Genomic DNA, 21,206 nt, shown 5'->3' with positions numbered 1-21,206 from the left:
TTCCGGCGTTTATCAGACTTTCAGATAGGGGAAATGTCAGTGAGCGTTCCGATTTCAGTTCCAGAGCGATTCGCCCAATGACTCCTTGATATTTAGTCGTTTTCAGCCAATTTTCTGGATTTTTGAAAATTTCACTTTTTTGTGAAAATATCCACTAAATGAGGGAATAATATGTGTGAGGGTACCCCAGGAGAGTTCCAAATGTGTGTGGGTAGAATATATATCCCATGGGGGTAAAATTGAAAAAAGTTGAAAAAATTTTTTTCTTGGACTTAGTCATTTTTCCGGCGTTTATCAGACTTTCAGATAGGGGAAATGTCAGTGAGCGTTCCGATTTCAGTTCCAGAGCGATTCGCCCAATGAGTCCTTGATATTTAGTCGTTTTCAGCCAATTTTCTGGATTTTTGAAAGTTTCACTTTTTTGTGAAAATATCCACTAAATGAGGGAATAATATGTGTGAGGGTACCCCAGGAGAGTTCCAAATGTGTGTGGGTAGAATATATATCCCACTGGGGTAAAATTGAAAAAGTTGAAACACTTTTTTTCTTGGACTTAGTCATTTTTCCGGCGTCTATCAGACTTTCAGATAGGGGAAATGTCAGTGAGCATTCCGATTTCAGTTCCAGAGCGATTCGCCCAATGAGTCCTTGATATTTAGTCGTTTTCAGCCAATTTTCTGTATTTTTTTAAATTTCACTTTTTTGTGAAAATATCCACTAAATGAGGGAATAATATGTGTGAGGGTACCCCAGGAGAGTTCCAAATGTGTGTGGGTAGAATATATATCCCACGGGGGTAAAATTGAAAAAATTTTAAAAAAATGTTTTCTTGGACTTAGTCATTTTTCCGGCGTTTATCAGACTTTCAGATAGGGGAAATGTGAGTGAGCGTTCCGATTTCAGTTCCAGAGCGATTCGCCCAATGAGTCCTTGATATTTAGTCGTTTTCAGCCAATATTTTGGATTTTTGAAAATTTCACTTTTTTGTGAAAATATCCACTAAATGAGGGAATAATATGTGTGAGGGTACCCCAGGAGAGTTCCAAATGTGTGTGGGTAGAATATATATCCCACGGGGGTAAAATTGAAAAAAGTTGAAAAAATTTTTTTCTTGGACTTAGTCATTTTTCCGGCGTTTATCAGACTTTCAGATAGGGGAAATGTCAGTGAGCGTTCCGATTTCAGTTCCAGAGCGATTCGCCCAATGACTCCTTGATATTTAGTCGTTTTCAGCCAATTTTCTGGATTTTTGAAAATTTCACTTTTTTGTGAAAATATCCACTAAATGAGGGAATAATATGTGTGAGGGTACCCCAGGAGAGTTCCAAATGTGTGTGGGTAGAATATATATCCCACGGGGGTAAAATTGAAAAAAATTTAAAAAATTTTTTTTTTGGACTTAGTCATTTTTCCGGCGTTTATCAGACTTTCAGATAGGGGAAATGTCAGTGAGCGTTCCGATTTCAGTTCCAGAGCGATTCGCCCAATGACTCCTTGATATTTAGTCGTTTTCAGCCAATTTTCTGGATTTTTGAAAATTTCACTTTTTTGTGAAAATATCCACTAAATGAGGGAATAATATGTGTGAGGGTACCCCAGGAGAGTTCCAAATGTGTGTGGGTAGAATATATATCCCATGGGGGTAAAATTGAAAAAAGTTGAAAAAATTTTTTTCTTGGACTTAGTCATTTTTCCGGCGTTTATCAGACTTTCAGATAGCGGAAATGTCAGTGAGCGTTCCGATTTCAGTTCCAGAGCGATTCGCCCAATGACTCCTTGATATTTAGTCGTTTTCAGCCAATTTTTTGGATTTTTGAAAATTTCACTTTTTTGTGAAAATATCCACTAAATGAGGGAATAATATGTGTGAGGGTACCCCAGGAGAGTTCCAAATGTGTGTGGGTAGAATATATATCCCATGGGGGTAAAATTGAAAAAAGTTGAAAAAATTTTTTTCTTGGACTTAGTCATTTTTCCGGCGTTTATCAGACTTTCAGATAGGGGAAATGTGAGTGAGCGTTCCGATTTCAGTTCCAGAGCGATTCGCCCAATGAGTCCTTGATATTTAGTCGTTTTCAGCCAATTTTCTTGATTTTTGAAAGTTTCACTTTTTTGTGAAAATATCCACTAAATGAGGGAATAATATGTGTGAGGGTACCCCAGGAGAGTTCCAAATGTGTGTGGGTAGAATATATATCCCACTGGGGTAAAATTGAAAAAGTTGAAACACTTTTTTTCTTGGACTTAGTCATTTTTCCGGCGTCTATCAGACTTTCAGATAGGGGAAATGTCAGTGAGCATTCCGATTTCAGTTCCAGAGCGATTCGCCCAATGAGTCCTTGATATTTAGTCGTTTTCAGCCAATTTTCTGGATTTTTTTAAATTTCACTTTTTTGTGAAAATATCCACTAAATGAGGGAATAATATGTGTGAGGGTACACCAGGAGAGTTCCAAATGTGTGTGGGTAGAATATATATCCCACGGGGGTAAAATTGAAAAAAGTTGAAAAAAAATTTTTTTGGACTTACTCATTTTTCCGGCGTTTATCAGACATTCAGATAGGGGAAATGTCAGTGAGCGTTCCGATTTCAGTTCCAGAGCGATTCGCCCAATGAGTCTTTGATATTTAGTCATTTTCAGCCAATTTTCTGGATTTTTTGAAAATTTCACTTTTTTGTGAAAATATCCACTAAATGAGGGAATGACATGTGTGAGGGTACCCAAGGAGAGTTCCAAATGTGTGTGGGTTGAATATATATCCCACGGGGGTAAAATTGAAAAAAGTTGAACAAATTTTTTTTTGGACTTAGTCATTTTTACGGCGTTTATCAAATGTCAGTGAGTGTTCCGATTTCAGTTCCAGAGCGATTCGCCCAATGAGTCCTTGATATTTAGTCGTTTTTAGCAAATTTTCTGGATTTTTGAAAATTTCATTTTTTGTGAAAATATCCACTAAATGAGGGAATAATATGAGTAAGGGTACCCCAGGAGAGTTCCAAATGTGTGTGGGTAGAATATATATCCCACGGGGGTAAAATTGAAAAAAGTTGAAAAATTTTTTTTCTTGGACTTATTCCTTTTTCCGGCGTTTATCAGACTTTCAGATAGGGGAAATGTCAGTGAGCATTCCGATTTCAGTTCCAGAGCGATTCGGCCAATGAGTCTTTGATATTTAGTCATTTTCAGCCAATTTTCTGGATTTTTTGAAAATTTCACTTTTTTGTGGAAATATCCACTAAATGAGGGAATGATATGTGTGAGGGTACCCAAGGAGAGTTCCAAATGTGTGTGCGTAGAATATATCCCACGGGGGTAAAATTGAAAAAAGTTGAAACATTTTTTTTCTTGGACTTAGTCATTTTTCTGGCGTTTATCAGACTTTCAGAAAGGGGAAATGTCAGTGAGCATTCCGATTTCAGTTTCAGAGCGATTCGCCCATTGAGTCTTTGATATTTAGTCATTTTCAGCCAATTTTCTGGATTTTTTGAAAATTTCACTTTTTTGTGAAAATATCCACTAAATGAGGGAATAATATGTGTGAGGGTACCCCAGGAGAGTTCCAAATGTGTGTGGGTAGAATATATATCCCACGGGGTAAAATTGAAAAAAGTTGAACAAATTTTTTCTTGGACTTAGTCATTTTTCCGGCGTTTATCAGACTCTCAGATAGGGGAAATGTCAGTGAGCTTTCCGATTTCAGTTCCAGAGCGATTCGCCCAATGAGTCCTTGATATTTAGTCGTTTTCAGCCAATTTTCTGGATTTTTGAAAGTTTCACTTTTTTGTGAAAATATCCACTAAATGAGGGAATAATATGTGTGAGGGTACCCCAGGAGAGTTCCAAATGTGTGTGGGTAGAATATATATCCCACTGGGGTAAAATTGAAAAAGTTGAAACATTTTTTTTCTTGGACTTAGTCATTTTTCCGGCGTTTATCAGACTTTCAGATAGGGGAAATGTCAGTGAGCATTCCGATTTCAGTTCCAGAGCGATTCGCCCAATGAGTCCTTGATATTTAGTCATTTTCAGCCAATTTTGTGGATTTTTGAAAATTTCACTTTTTTGTGAAAATATCCACTAAATGAGGGAATAATATGTGTGAGGGTACCCCAGGAGAGTTCCAAATGTGTGTGGGTAGAATATATATTCCACGGGGGTAAAATTAAAAAAAGTTGAAAAAAAATTTTTTTTGGACTTAGTCATTTTTCCGTCGTTTATCAGACTTTCAGATAGGGGAAATGTCAGTGAGCGTTCTGATTTCAGTTCCAGAGCGATTCGCCCAATGAGTCCTTGATATTTAGTCGTTTTCAGCCAATATTTTGGATTTTTGAAAATTTCACTTTTTTGTGAAAATATCCACTAAATGAGGGAATAATATGTGTGAGGGTACCCCAGGAGAGTTTCAAATGTGTGTGGGTAGAATTTATATCCCACGGGGTAAAATTGAAAAAAGTTGAACAAATTTTTTTTTGGACTTAGTCATTTTTCCGGCGTTTATCAGACATTCAGATAGGGGAAATGTCAGTGAGCGTTCCGATTTCAGTTCCAGAGCGATTCGCCCAATGATTCTTTGATATTTAGTCGTTTTCAGCCAATTTTCTGGATTTTTTGAAAATGTCACTTTTTTGTGAAAATATCCACTAAATGAGGGAATAATATGTGTGAGGGTACCCCAGGAGAGTTCCAAATGTGTGTGGGTAGAATATATATCCCACGGGGGTAAAATTGAAAAAAGTTGCAAAAAATTTTTTTTTGGACTTAGTCATTTTTCCGGCGTTTGTCAAATGTCAGTGAGTGTTCCGATTTCAGTTCCAGAGCGATTCGCCCAATGAGTCCTTAATATTTAGTCGTTTTTAGCCAATTTTCTGGATTTTTTGAAAATTTCACTTTTTGTGAAAATATCCACTAAATGAGGGAATAATATTTGCGAGGGTACCCCAAGAGAGTTCCAAATGTGTGTGGGTAGAATATATATCCCACGGGGGCAAAATTGAAAAAAGTTGAAAAAAAAATTTTTTTGGACTTAGTCATTTTTCCGGCGTTTAGCAGACTTTGAGATAGGGGAAATGTCAGTAAGCGTTCCGATTTCAGTTCCAGAGCGATTCGCTCAATGAGTCCTTGATATTTAGTCGTTTTTAGCAAATTTTCTGGATTTTTTGAAAATTTCACTTTTTGAGAAAATATCCACTAAATGAGGGAATAATATGTGTGAGGGTACCCCAGGAGAGTTCCAAATGTGTGGGTAGAATATATATACCACGGGGGTAAAATTGAAAAAAGTTGAAAAAAAATTTTTCTTGGACTTAGTCATTTTTCCGGCGTTTATCAGACTTTCAGAAAGGGGAAATGTCAGTGAGCATTCCGATTTCAGTTCCAGAGCGATTCGCCAATGAGTCTTTGATATTTAGTCATTTTCAGCCAATTTTCTGGATTTTTTGAAAATTTCACTTTTTTGTGAAAATATCCACTAAATGAGGGAATGAAATGTGTGAGGGTACCCCAGGAGAGTTCCAAATGTGTGTGGGTAGAATATATATCCCACGGGGTAAAATTGAAAAAAGTTGAACAAATTTTTTTTTGGACTTAGTCATTTTTCCGGCGTTTATCGGACTTTCAGATATGGGAAATGTCAGTGAGCGTTCCGATTTCAGTTCCAGAGCGATTCGCCCAATGAGTCCTTAATATTTAGTAGTTTTTAGCCAATTTTCTGGATTTTTGAAAATTTCACTTTTTTGTGAAAATATCCACTGAATGAGGGAATAATTTGTGTGAGGGTACCCCAGGAGAGTTCCAAATGTGTGTGGGTAGAATATATATCCCACGGGGGTAAAATTGAAAAAAGTTGAAACATTTTTTTTCTTGGACTTAGTCATTTTTCTGGCATTTATCAGACTTTCAGATAGGGGAAATGTCAGTGAGCATTCCGATTTCAGTTCCAGAGCGATTCGCCCAATGAGTCCTTGATATTTAGTCGTTTTCAGCCAATTTTCTGGATTTTTTGAAAATGTCACTTTTTTGTGAAAATATCCACTAAATGAGGGAATGAAATGTGTGAGGGTACCCCAGGAGAGTTCCAAATGTGTGTGGGTAGAATATATATCCCACGGGGGTAAAATTGAAAAAAGTTGAAAAAAATTTTTTTTTGGACTTAGTCATTTTTCCGGCGTTTATCAGACTTTCAGATAGGGGAAATGTGAGTGAGCGTTCCGATTTCAGTTCCAGAGCAATTCGCCCAATGAGTCCTTGATAATTAGTCGTTTTCAGCCAATATTTTGGATTTTTGAAAATTTCACTTTTTTGTGAAAATATCCACTAAATGAGGGAATAATATGTGTGAGGGTACCCCAGGAGAGTTCCAAATGTGTGTGGGTAGAATATATATCCCACGGGGGTAAAATTGAAAAAAGTTGAAAAAATTTTTTTCTTGGACTTAGTCATTTTTCCGGCGTTTATCAGACTTTCAGAAAGGGGAAATTTCAGTGAGCATTCCGATTTCAGTTCCAGAGCGATTCGCCCAATGAGTCTTTGATATTTAGTCATTTTCAGCCAATTTTCTGGATTTTTTGAAAATTTCACTTTTTTGTGAAAATATCCACTAAATGAGGGAATGAAATGTGTGAGGGTACCCCAGGAGAGTTCCAAATGTGTGTGGGTAGAATATATATCCCACCGGGGTAAAATTGAAAAAAGTTGAAACATTTTTTTTCTTGGACTTAGTCATTTTTCCGGCGTTTATCAGACTTTCAGATAGGGGAAATGTCAGTGAGCGTTCCGATTTCAGTTCCAGAGCGATTCGCCCAATGACTCCTTGATATATAGTCGTTTTCAGCCAATTTTCTGGATTTTTGAAAATTTCACTTTTTTGTGAAAATATCCACTAAATGAGGGAATAATATGTGTGAGGGTACCCCAGGAGAGTTCCAAATGTGTGTGGGTAGAATATATATTCCACGGGGGTAAAATTAAAAAAAGTTGAAAAAAAATTTTTTTTGGACTTAGTCATTTTTCCGTCGTTTATCAGACTTTCAGATAGGGGAAATGTCAGTGAGCGTTCTGATTTCAGTTCCAGAGCGATTCGCCCAATGAGTCCTTGATATTTAGTCGTTTTCAGCCAATATTTTGGATTTTTGAAAATTTCACTTTTTTGTGAAAATATCCACTAAATGAGGGAATAATATGTGTGAGGGTACCCCAGGAGAGTTTCAAATGTGTGTGGGTAGAATTTATATCCCACGGGGTAAAATTGAAAAAAGTTGAACAAATTTTTTTTTGGACTTAGTCATTTTTCCGGCGTTTATCAGACATTCAGATAGGGGAAATGTCAGTGAGCGTTCCGATTTCAGTTCCAGAGCGATTCGCCCAATGATTCTTTGATATTTAGTCATTTTCAGCCAATTTTCTGGATTTTTTGAAAATTTCACTTTTTTGTGAAAATATCCACTAAATGAGGGAATGACATGTGTGAGGGTACCCAAGGAGAGTTCCAAATGTGTGTGGGTTGAATATATATCCCACGGGGGTAAAATTGAAAAAAGTTGAAACATTTTTTTTCTTGGACTTAGTCATTTTTCCGGCGTTTATCAGACTTTCAGATAGGGGAAATGTCAGTGAGCGTTCCGATTTCAGTTCCAGAGCGATTCGCCCAATGAGTCCTTAATATTTAGTCGTTTTCAGCCAATTTTCTGGATTTTTTGAAAATTTCACTTTTTTGTGAAAATATCCACTAAATGAGGGAATAATATGTGTGAGGGTACCCCAGGAGAGTTCCAAATGTGTGTGGGTAGAATATATATCCCACGGGGGTAAAATTGAAAAAAGTTGAAAAAAAATTTTTTTGGACTTAGTCATTTTTCCGGCGTTTATCAGACTTTCAGTTAGGGCAAATGTCAGTGAGCGTTCCGATTTCAGTTCCAGAGTGATTCGCCCAATGAGTCCTTGATATTTAGTCATTTTCAGCCAATTTTCTGGATTTTTGAAAATTTCACTTTTTTGTGAAAATATCCACTAAATGAGGGAATAATATGTGCGAGGGTACCCCAAGAGAGTTCCAAATGTGTGTGGGTAGAATATATATCCCACGGGGGCAAAATTGAAAAAAGTTGAAAAAAATTTTTTTTTTGGACTTAGTCATTTTTCCGGCGTTTAGCAGACTTTCAGATAGGGGAAATGTCAGTAAGCGTTCCGATTTCAGTTCCAGAGCGATTCGCCCAATGAGTCCTTGATATTTAGTCGTTTTCAGCCAATTTTCTGGATTTTTGAAAGTTTCACTTTTTTGTGAAAATATCCACTAAATGAGGGAATAATATGTGTGAGGGTACCCCAGGAGAGTTCCAAATGTGTGTGGGTAGAATATATATCCCACTGGGGTAAAATTGAAAAAGTTGAAACATTTTTTTTCTTGGACTTAGTCATTTTTCCGGCGTTTATCAGACATTCAGATAGGGGAAATGTCAGTGAGCGTTCCGATTTCAGTTCCAGAGCGATTCGCCCAATGATTCTTTGATATTTAGTCATTTTCAGCCAATTTTCTGGATTTTTTGAAAATTTCACTTTTTTGTGAAAATATCCACTAAATGAGGGAATAATATGTGTGAGGGTACCCCAGGAGAGTTCCAAATGTGTTTGGGTAGAATATATATCCCACGGGGTAAAATTGAAAAAAGTTGAACAAATTTTTTTTTGGACTTAGTCATTTTTCCGGCGTTTATCAGACTTTCAGATAGGGGAAATGTCAGTGAGCGTTCCGATTTCAGTTCCAGAGCGATTCGCCCAATGAGTCCTTGATATTTAGTCGTTTTTAGCAAATTTTCTGGATTTTTGAAAATTTCATTTTTTGTGAAAATATCCACTAAATGAGGGAATAATATGAGTAAGGGTGCCACAGGAGAGTTCCAAATGTGTGTGGGTAGAATATATATCCCACGGGGGTAAAATTGAAAAAAGTTGAAAAAAATTTTTTCTTGGACTTATTCATTTTTCCGGCGTTTATCAGACTTTCAGATAGGGGAAATGTCAGTGAGCATTCCGATTTCAGTTCCAGAGCGATTCGCCCAATGAGTCTTTGATATTTAGTCATTTTCAGCCAATTTTCTGGATTTTTTGAAAATTTCACTTTTTTGTGGAAATATCCACTAAATGAGGGAATGATATGTGTGAGGGTACCCAAGGAGAGTTCCAAATGTGTGTGGGTAGAATATATATCCCACGGGGGTAAAATTGAAAAAAGTTGAAACATTTTTTTTCTTGGACTTAGTCATTTTTCTGGCGTTTATCAGACTTTCAGATAGGGGAAATGTCAGTGAGCGTTCCGATTTCAGTTCCAGAGCGATTCGCCCAATGAGTCCTTGATATTTAGTCGTTTTTAGCCAATTTTCTGGATTTTTTGAAAATTTCACTTTATTGTGAAAATATCCACTAAATGAGGGAATAATATGTGTGAGGGTACCCCAGGAGAGTTCCAAATGTGTGTGGGTAGAATATATATCCCACGGGGGTAAAATTGAAAAAAGTTGAAAAAAATTTTTTTTTTGACTTAGTCAGTTTTCCGGCGTTTATCAAATGTCAGTGAGTGTTCCGATTTCAGTTCCAGAGCGATTCGCCCAATGAGTCCTTAATATTTAGTCGTTTTCAGCCAATTTTCTGGATTTTTTGAAAATGTCACTTTTTTCTGAAAATATCCACTAAATGAGGGAATAATATGTGTGAGGATACCCCAGGAGAGTTCCAAATGTGTGTGGGTAGAATATATATACCACGGGGGTAAAATTGAAAAAAGTTTCAAAAAATTTTTTTTTGGACTTAGTCATTTTTCCGGCGTTTATCAGACTTTCAGATAGGGGAAATGTCAGTGAGCGTTCCGATTTCAGTTCCAGAGTGATTCGCCCAATGAGTCCTTGATATTTAGTCGTTTTCAGCCAATTTTCTGGATTTTTTGAAAATTTCACTTTTTTGTGAAAATATCCACTAAATGAGGGAATAATATGTGTGAGGGTACCCCAGGAGAGTTCCAAATGTGTGTGGGTAGAATATATATCCCACGGGGGTAAAATTGAAAAAAGTTGAAACATTTTTTTTCTTGGACTTAGTCATTTTTCTGGCGTTTATCAGACTTTCAGATAGCGGAAATGTCAGTGAGCATTCCGATTTCAGTTCCAGAGCGATTCGCCCAATGAGTCCTTGATATTTAGTCGTTTTCAGCCAATTTTCTGGATTTTTTGAAAATGTCACTTTTTTGTGAAAATATCCACTAAATGAGGGAATAATATGTGTGAGGGTACCCCAGGAGAGTTCCAAATGTGTGTGGGTAGAATATATATCCCACGGGGGTAAAATTGAAAAAAGTTGCAAAAAATTTTTTTTTGGACTTAGTCATTTTTCCGGCGTTTGTCAAATGTCAGTGAGTGTTCCGATTTCAGTTCCAGAGCGATTCGCCCAATGATTCTTTGATATTTAGTCATTTTCAGCCAATTTTCTGGATTTTTTGAACATTTCACTTTTTTGTGAAAATATCCACTAAATGAGGGAATGAAATGTGTGAGGGTACCCCAGGAGAGTTCCAAATGTGTGTGGGTAGAATATATATCTCACGGGGGTAAAATTAAAAAAAGTTGAAAAAAATTTTTTTTTGGACTTAGTCATTTTTCCGGCGTTTATCAGACTTTCAGATAGGGGAAATGTGAGTGAGCGTTCCGATTTCAGTTCCAGAGCGATTCGCCCAATGAGTCCTTGATATTTAGTCGTTTTCAGCCAATATTTTGGATTTTTGAAAATTTCACTTTTTTGTGAAAATATCCACTAAATGAGGGAATAATATGTGTGAGGGTACCCCAGGAGAGTTCCAAATGTGTGTGGGTAGAATATATATCCCACGGGGGTAAAATTGAAAAAAGTTGAAACATTTTTTTTCTTGGACTTAGTCATTTTTCCGGCGTTTATCAGACTTTCAGATAGGGGAAATGTCAGTGAGCGTTCCGATTTCAGTTCCAGAGTGATTCGCCCTATGAGTCCTTGATATTTAGTCGTTTTCAGCCAATTTTCTGGATTTTTTGAAAATGTCACTTTTTTGTGAAAATATCCACTAAATGAGGGAATAATATGTGTGAGGGTACCCCAGGAGAGTTCCAAATGTGTGTGGGTAGAATACATATCCCACGGGGTTAAAATTGAAAAAAGTTGCAAAAAATTTTTTTTTGGACTTAGTCATTTTTCCGGCATTTGTCAAATGTCAGTGAGTGTTCCGATTTCAGTTCCAGAGCGATTCGCCCAATGAGTCCTTAATATTTAGTCGTATTCAGCCAATTTTCTGGATTTTTTGAAAATTTCACTTTTTGTGAAAATATCCACTAAATGAGGGAATAATATGTGTGACGGTACCCCAGGAGAGTTCCAAATGTGTGTGGGTAGAATATATATACCACGGGGGTAAAATTGAAAAAAGTTGCAAAAAATTTTTTCTTGGACTTAGTCATTTTTCCGGCGTTTATCAGACTTTCAGATAGGGGAAATGTGAGTGAGCGTTCCGATTTCAGTTCCAGAGCGATTCGCCCAATGAATCCTTGATATTTAGTCATTTTCAGCCAATTTTCTGGATTTTTGAAAATTTCACTTTTTTGTGAAAATATCCACTAAATGAGGGAATAATATGTGCGAGGGTACCCCAGGAGAGTTCCAAATGTGTGTGGGTAGAATATATATCCCACGGGGGTAAAATTGAAAAAAGTTGAAAAAAATTTTTTCTTGGACTTAGTCATTTTTCCGGCGTTTATCAGACTTTCAGAAAGGGGAAATGTCAGTGAGCATTCCGATTTCAGTTCCAGAGCGATTCGCCAATGAGTCTTTGATATTTAGTCATTTTCAGCCAATTTTCTGGATTTTTTGAAAATTTCACTTTTTTGTGAAAATATCCACTAAATGAGGGAATGAAATGTGTGAGGGTACCCCAGGAGAGTTCCAAATGTGTGTGGGTAGAATATATATCCCACGGGGGTAAAATTGAAAAAAGTTGAAAAAATTTTTTTTTTGGACTTAGTCATTTTTCCGGCGTTTATCAAATGTCAGTGAGTGTTCGGATTTCAGTTCCAGAGCGATTCGCCCAATGAGTCCTTAATATTTAGTCGTTTTTAGCCAATTTTCTGGATTTTTTGAAAATTTCACTTTTTTGTGAAAATATCCACTAAATGAGGGAATAATATGTGTGAGGGTACCCCAGGAGAGTTCCAAATGTGTGTGGGTAGAATATATATCACACGGGGGTAAAATTGAAAAAAGTTGAAAAAATTTTTTTTTTGGACTTAGTCATTTTTCCGGCGTTTATCAAATGTCAGTGAGCATTCCGATTTCAGTTCCAGAGCGATTCGCCCAATGAGTCTTTGATATTTAGTCATTTTCAGCCAATTTTCTGGATTTTTTGAAAATTTCACTTTTTTGTGAAAATATCCACTAAATGAGGGAATAATATGTGTGAGGGTACCCCAGGAGAGTTCCAAATGTGTGTGGGTAGAATATATATTCCACGGGGGTAAAATTAAAAAAAGTTGAAAAAAAATTTTTTTTGGACTTAGTCATTTTTCCGGCGTTTATCAGACTTTCAGATAGGGGAAATGTCAGTGAGCATTCCGATTTCAGTTCCAGAGCGATTCGCCCAATGAGTCCTTGATATTTAGTCGTTTTCAGCCAATATTTTGGATTTTTGAAAATTTCACTTTTTTGTGAAAATATCCACTAAATGAGGGAATAATATGTGTGAGGGTTCCCCAGGAGAGTTCCAAATGTGTGTGGGTAGAATATATATCCCACGGGGGTAAAATTGAAAAAAGTTGAAAAATTTTTTTTCTTGGACTTAGTCATTTTTCCGGCGTTTATCAGACTTTCAGATAGGGGAAATGTCAGTGAGCATTCCGATTTCAGTTCCAGAGCGATTCGTCCAATGAGTCTTTGATATTTAGTCATTTTCAGCCAATTTTCTGGATTTTTTGAAAATTTCACTTTTTTGTGAAAATATCCACTAAATGAGGGAATGAAATGTGTGAGGGTACCCCAGGAGAGTTCCAAATGTGTGTGGGTAGAATATATATCCCACGGGGTAAAATTGAAAAAAGTTGAACAAATTTTTTTTTGGACTTAGTCATCTTTCCGGCGTTTATCTGACTTTCAGATAGGGGAAATGTCAGTGAGCGTTCCGATTTCAGTTCCAGAGCGATTCGCCCAATGAGTCCTTGATATTTAGTCGTTTTCAGCCAATTTTCTGGATTTTTGAAAATTTCACTTTTTTGTGAAAATATCCACTGAATGAGGGAATGAAATGTGTGAGGGTACCCCAGGAGAGTTCCAAATGTGTGTGGGTAGAATATATATCTGACGGGGGTAAAATTGAAAAAAGTTTTAAAAAAATTTTTTTTGGACTTAGTCATTTTTCCGGCATTTATCAGACTTTCAGATAGGGCAAATGTCAGTGAACGTTCCGATTTCAGTTCCAGAGCGATTCGCCCAATGAGTCCTTGATATTTAGTCGTTTTCAGCCAATATTTTGGATTTTTGAAAATTACACTTTTTTGTGAAAATATCCACTAAATGAGGGAATAATATGTGTGAGGGTAACCCAGGAGAGTTCCAAATGTGTGTGGGTAGAATATATATCTGACGGGGGTAAAATTGAAAAAATTTGAAAAATTTTTTTTTTGGACTTAGTCATTTTTCCGGCGTTTATCAGACTTTCAGATAGGGGAAATGTCAGTGAGCGTTCCGATTTCAGTTCCAGAGCGATTCGCCCAATGAGTCCTTGATATTTAGTCGTTTTCAGCCAATATTTTGGATTTTTGAAAATTTCACTTTTTTGTGAAAATATCCAATAAATGAGGGAATAATATGTGTGAGGGTACCCCAGGAGAGTTCCAAATGTGTGTGGGTAGAATATATATCTGACGGGGTAAAATTGAAAAAAGTTGAAAAATTTTTTTTTTTGGACTTAGTCATTTTTCGGTCGTTTATCAGACTTTCAGATAGGGGAAATGTCAGTGAGCGTTCCGATTTCAGTTCCAGAGCGACTCGCCCAATGAGTCCTTGATATTTAGTCGTTTTCAGCCAATATTTTGGATTTTTGAAAATTTCACTTTTTTTGTGAAAATATCCACTAAATGAGGGAATAATATGTGTGAGGGTACCCCAGGAGAGTTCCAAATGTGTGTGGGTAGAATATATATATATCTGACGGGGGTAAAATTGAAAAAAGTTTAAAAAATTTTTTTTTTAGACTTAGTCATTTTTCCGGCGTTTATCAGACTTTCAGATAGGGGAAATGTCAGTGAGCGTTCCGATTTCAGTTCCAGAGCGATTCGCCCAATGAGTCCTTGATATTTAGTCGTTTTCAGCCAATATTTTGGATTTTTGAAAATTTCACTTTTTTGTGAAAATATCCAATAAATGAGGGAATAATATGTGTGAGGGTACCCCAGGAGAGTTCCAAATGTGTGTGGGTAGAATATATATCTGACGGGGTAAAATTGAAAAAAGTTGAAAAATTTTTTTTTTTGGACTTAGTCATTTTTCGGTCGTTTATCAGACTTTCAGATACGGCAAATGTCAGTGAGCGTTCCGATTTCAGTTCCAGAGCCACTCGGCCAATGAGTCCTTGATATTTAGTCGTTTTCAGCCAATATTTTGGATTTTTGAAAATTTCACTTTTTTGTGAAAATATCCACTAAATGAGGGAATAATATGTGTGAGGGTACCCCAGGAGAGTTCCAAATGTGTGTGGGTAGAATATATATATATCTGACGGGGGTAAAATTGAAAAAAGTTTAAAAAATTTTTTTTTTAGACTTAGTCATTTTTCCGGCGTTTATCAGACTTTCAGATAGGGGAAATGTCAGTGAGCATTCCGATTTCAGTTCCAGAGCGATTCGCCCAATGAGTCCTTGATATTTAGTCGTTTTCAGCTAATATTTTGGATTTTTGAAAATTTCACTTTTTTGTGAAAATATCCAATAAATGAGGGAATAATATGTGTGAGGGTACCCCAGGAGAGTTCCAAATGTGTGTGGGTAGAATATATATCTGACGGGGGTAAAATTGAAAAAAGTTGAAACATTTTTTTTTTTGGACTTAGTCATTTTTCGGGCGTTTATCAGACTTTCAGATAGGGCAAATGTCAGTGAGCGTTCCGATTTCAGTTCCAGAGCGATTCGCCCAATGAGTCCTTGATATTTAGTCGTTTTCAGCCAATATTTTGGATTTTTGAAAATTTCACTTTTTTGTGAAAATATCCACTAAATGAGGGAATAATATGTGTGATGGTACCCCAGGAGAGTTCCAAATGTGTGTGGGTAGAATATATATCCCACGGGGGTAAAATTGAAAAAAGTTGAAACATTTTTTTTCTTGGACTTAGCCATTTTTCCGGCGTTTATCAGACTTTCAGATAGGGGAAATGTCAGTGAGCGTTCCGATTTCAGTTCCAGAGCGATTCGCCCAATGACTCCTTGATATATAGTCGTTTTCAGCCAATATTTTGGATTTTTGAAAATTTCACTTTTTTGTGAAAATATCCACTAAATGAGGGAATAATATGTGTGAGGGTTCCCCAGGAGAGTTCCAAATGTGTGTGGGTAGAATATATATCCCACGGGGGTAAAATTGAAAAAAGTTGAAAAATTTTTTTTCTTGGACTTAGTCATTTTTCCGGCGTTTATCAGACTTTCAGATAGGGGAAATGTCAGTGAGCATTCCGATTTCAGTTCCGGAGCGATTCGTCCAATGAGTCTTTGATATTTAGTCATTTTCAGCCAATTTTCTGGATTTTTTGAAAATTTCACTTTTTTGTGAAAATATCCACTAAATGAGGGAATGAAATGTGTGAGGGTACCCCAGGAGAGTTCCAAATGTGTGTGGGTAGAATATATATCCCACGGGGTAAAATTGAAAAAAGTTGAACAAATTTTTTTTTGGACTTAGTCATCTTTCCGGCGTTTATCTGACTTTCAGATAGGGGAAATGTCAGTGAGCGTTCCGATTTCAGTTCCAGAGCGATTCGCGCAATGACTCCTTGATATTTAGTCATTTTTCAGCCAATTTTCTGGATTTTTGAAAATTTCACTTTTTTGTGAAAATATCCACTAAATGAGGGAATAATATGTGTGAGGGTTCCCCAGGAGAGTTCCAAATGTGTGTAGGTAGAATATATATCCCACGGGGGTAAAATTGAAAAAACTTGAAAAAATTTTTTTCTTGGACTTAGTCATTTTTCCGGCGTTTATCAGACTTTCAGATAGGGGAAATGTCAGTGAGCATTCCGATTTCAGTTCCAGAGCGATTCGCCCAATAAGTCTTTGATATTTAGTCATTTTCAGCCAATTTTCTGGATTTTTTGAAAATTTCACTTTTTTGTGAAAATATCCACTAAATGAGGGAATGAAATGTGTGAGGGTACCCCAGGAGAGTTCCAAATGTGTGTGGGTAGAATATATATCCCACCGGGTAAAACTGAAAAAAGTTGAACAAATTTTTTTTTGGACTTAGTCATTTTTCCGGCGTTTATCAGACTTTCAGATAGGGCAACTGTCAGTGAGCGTTCCGATTTCAGTTCCAGAGCGATTGGCCCAATGACTCCTTGATATTTAGTCGTTTTCAGCCAATTTTCTGGATTTTTGAAAATTTCACTTTTTTGTGAAAATATCCACTAAATGAGGGAATAATATGTGTGAGGGTACCCCAGGAGAGTTCCAAATGTGTGTGGGTAGAATATATATCCCACGGGGGTAAAATTGAAAAAAGTTTAAAAAATTTTTTTTTTCGGACTTAGTCATTTTTCCGGCGTTTATCAGACTTTCAGATAGGGGAAATGTCAGTGAGCGTTCCGATTTCAGTTCCAGAGCGATTCGCGCAATGACTCCTTGATATTTAGTCGTTTTCAGACAATTTTCTGGATTTTTGAAAATTTCACTTTTTTGTGAAAATATCCACTAAATGAGGAAATAATATGTGTGAGGGTACCCCAGGAGAGTTCCAAATGTGTGTGGGTAGAATATATATCACACGGGGGTAAAATTGAAAAAAGTTGAAAAAATTTTTTTTTTGGACTTAGTCATTTTTCCGGCGTTTATCAAATGTCAGTGAGCATTCCGATTTCAGTTCCAGAGAGATTCGCCCAATGAGTCTTTGATATTTAGTCATTTTCAGCCAATTTTCTGGATTTTTTGATAATTTCACTTTTTTGTGAAAATATCCACTAAATGAGGGAATGAAATGTGTGAGGGTACCCCAGGAGAGTTCCAAATGTGTGTGGGTAGAATATATATCCCACGGGGGTAAAATTGAAAAAAGTTTAAAAAATTTTTTTTTTGCACTTAGTCATTTTTCCGGCGTTTATCAGACTTTCAGATAGGGGAAATGTCAGTGAGCGTTCCGATTTCAGTTCCAGAGCGATTCGCGCAATGACTCCTTGATATTTAGTCATTTTTCAGCCAATTTTCTGGATTTTTGAAAATTTCACTTTTTTGTGAAAATATCCACTAAATGAGGAAATAATATGTGTGAGGGTACCCCAGGAGATTTCCAAATGTGTGTCGGTAGAATATATATCTCACGGGGGTAAAATTAAAAAAAGTTGAAAAAAATTTTTTTTTGGACTTAGTCATTTTTCCGGCGTTTATCAGACTTTCAGATAGGGGAAATGTGAGTGAGCGTTCCGATTTCAGTTCCAGAGCGATTCGCCCAATGAGTCCTTGATATTTAGTCGTTTTCAGCCAATATTTTGGATTTTTGAAAATTTCACTTTTTTGTGAAAATATCCACTAAATGAGGGAATAATATGTGTGAGGGTACCCCAGGAGAGTTCCAAATGTGTGTGGGTAGAATATATATCCCACGGGGGTAAAATTGAAAAAAGTTGAAACATTTTTTTTCTTGGACTTAGCCATTTTTCCGGCGTTTATCAGACTTTCAGATAGGGGAAATGTCAGTGAGCGTTCCGATTTCAGTTCCAAAGCGATTCGCCCAATGACTCCTTGATATATAGTCGTTTTCAGCCAATTTTCTGGATTTTTGAAAATTTCACTTTTTTGTGAAAATATCCACTAAATGAGGGAATGAAATGTGTGAGGGTACCCCAGGAGAGTTCCAAATGTGTGTGGGTAGAATATATATCCCACGGGGGTAAAATTGAAAAAAGTTGAACAAATTTTTTTTTGGACTTAGTCATTTTTCCGGCGTTTATCAGACTTTCAGATAGGGGAAATGTCAGTGAGCGTTCCGATTTCAGTTCCAAAGCGATTCGCCCAATGACTCCTTGATATATAGTCGTTTTCAGCCAATTTTCTGGATTTTTGAAAATTTCACTTTTTTGTGAAAATATCCACTAAATGAGGGAATGAAATGTGTGAGGGTACCCCAGGAGAGTTCCAAATGTGTGTGGGTAGAATATATATCCCACGGGGGTAAAATTGAAAAAAGTTGAACAAATTTTTTTTTGGACTTAGTCATTTTTCCGGCGTTTATCGAACTTTCAGATAGGGGAAATGTCAGTGAGCGTTCCGATTTCAGTTCCAGAGCGATTCGCCCAATGAGTCCTTAATATTTAGTCGTTTTTAGCCAATTTTCTGGATTTTTGAAAATTTCACTTTTTTGTAAAAACATCCACTAAATGAGGGAATGAAATGTGTGAGGGTACCCCAGGAGAGTTCCAAATGTGTGTGGGTAGAATATATATCACACGGGGGTAAAATTGAAAAAAGTTGAAAAAATTTTTTTTTTGGACTTAGTCATTTTTCCGGCGTTTATCAAATGTCAGTGAGCATTCCGATTTCAGTTCCAGAGAGATTCGCCCAATGAGTCTTTGATATTTAGTCATTTTCAGCCAATTTTCTGGATTTTTTGATAATTTCACTTTTTTGTGAAAATATCCACTAAATGAGGGAATGAAATGTGTGAGGGTACCCCAGGAGAGTTCCAAATGTGTGTGGGTAGAATATATATCCCACGGGGGTAAAATTGAAAAAAGTTGAAACATTTTTTTTCTTGGACTTAGCCATTTTTCCGGCGTTTATCAGACTTTCAGATAGGGGAAATGTCAGTGAGCGTTCCGATTTCAGTTCCAAAGCGATTCGCCCAATGACTCCTTGATATATAGTCGTTTTCAGCCAATTTTCTGGATTTTTGAAAATTTCACTTTTTTGTGAAAATATCCACTAAATGAGGAAATAATATGTGTGAGGGTACCCCAGGAGAGTTCCAAATGTGTGTGGGTAGAATATATATTCCACGGGGGTAAAATTAAAAAAAGTTGAAAAAAAATTTTTTTTGGACTTAGTCATTTTTCCGGCATTTATCAGACTTTCAGATAGGGGAAATGTCAGTGAGCGTTCCGATTTCAGTTCCAGAGCGATTCGCCCAATGAGTCCTTGATATTTAGTCGTTTTCAGCCAATATTTTGGATTTTTGAAAATTTCACTTTTTTGTGAAAATATCCACTAAATGAGGGAATAATATGTGTGAGGGTTCCCCAGGAGAGTTCCAAATGTGTGTAGGTAGAATATATATCCCACGGGGGTAAAATTGAAAAAAGTTGAAAAAATTTTTTTCTTGGACTTAGTCATTTTTCCGGCGTTTATCAGACTTTCAGATAGGGGAAATGTCAGTGAGCATTCCGATTTCAGTTCCAGAGCGATTCGCCCAATGAGTCTTTGATATTTAGTCATTTTCAGCCAATTTTCTGGATTTTTTGAAAATTTCACTTTTTTGTGAAAATATCCACTAAATGAGGGAATGAAATGTGTGAGGGTACCCCAGGAGAGTTCCAAATGTGTGTGGGTAGAATATATATCCCACGGGGTAAAATTGAAAAAAGTTGAACAAAATTTTTTTTGGACTTAGTCATTTTTCCGGCGTTTATCGAACTTTCAGATAGGGGAAATGTCAGTGAGCGTTCCGATTTCAGTTCCAGAGCGATTCGCCCAATGAGTCCTTAATATTTAGTCGTTTTTAGCCAATTTTCTGGATTTTTTGAAAATTTCACTTTTTTGTGAAAATATCCACTAAATGAGGGAATAATATGTGTGAGGGTTCCCCAGGAGAGTTCCAAATGTGTGTAGGTAGAATATATATCCCACGGGGGTAAAATTGAAAAAACTTGAAAAAATTTTTTTCTTGGACTTAGTCATTTTTCCGGCGTTTATCAGACTTTCAGATAGGGGAAATGTCAGTGAGCATTCCGATTTCAGTTCCAGAGAGATTCGCCCAATGAGTCTTTGATATTTAGTCATTTTCAGCCAATTTTCTGGATTTTTTGATAATTTCACTTTTTTGTGAAAATATCCACTAAATGAGGGAATGAAATGTGTGAGGGTACCCCAGGAGAGTTCCAAATGTGTGTGGGTAGAATATATATCCCACCGGGGTAAAATTGAAAAAAGTTTAAAAAATTTTTTTTTTGCACTTAGTCATTTTTCCGGCGTTTATCAGACTTTCAGATAGGGGAAATGTCAGTGAGCGTTCCGATTTCAGTTCCAGAGCGCTTCGCGCAATGACTCCTTGATATTTAGTCATTTTTCAGCCAATTTTCTGGATTTTTGAAAATTTCACTTTTTTGTGAAAATATCCACTAAATGAGGAAATAATATGTGTGAGGGTACCCCAGGAGAGTTCCAAATGTGTGTCGGTAGAATATATATCTCACGGGGGTAAAATTAAAAAAAGTTGAAAAAAATTTTTTTTTGGACTTAGTCATTTTTCCGGCGTTTATCAGACTTTCAGATAGGGGAAATGTGAGTGAGCGTTCCGATTTCAGTTCCAGAGCGATTCGCCCAATGAGTCCTTGATATTTAGTCGTTTTCAGCCAATATTTTGGATTTTTGAAAATTTCACTTTTTTGTGAAAATATCCACTAAATGAGGGAATAATATGTGTGAGGGTACCCCAGGAGAGTTCCAAATGTGTGTGGGTAGAATATATATCCCACGGGGGTAAAATTGAAAAAAGTTGAAACATTTTTTTTCTTGGACTTAGCCATTTTTCCGGCGTTTATCAGACTTTCAGATAGGGGAAATGTCAGTGAGCGTTCCGATTTCAGTTCCAAAGCGATTCGCCCAATGACTCCTTGATATATAGTCGTTTTCAGCCAATTTTCTGGATTTTTGAAAATTTCACTTTTTTGTGAAAATATCCACTAAATGAGGGAATAATATGTGTGAGGGTACCCCAGGAGAGTTCCAAATGT

Source organism: Phyllobates terribilis, unplaced genomic scaffold (assembly GCF_046119375.1).
Source record: "Phyllobates terribilis strain yellow unplaced genomic scaffold, ASM4611937v1 Scaffold_2__4_contigs__length_985480577, whole genome shotgun sequence".
NCBI lineage: Eukaryota > Metazoa > Chordata > Amphibia > Anura > Dendrobatidae > Phyllobates > Phyllobates terribilis.
The sequence above is the reverse complement of the archived record's forward strand: the minus strand, read 5'-3'. Positions refer to the sequence as shown.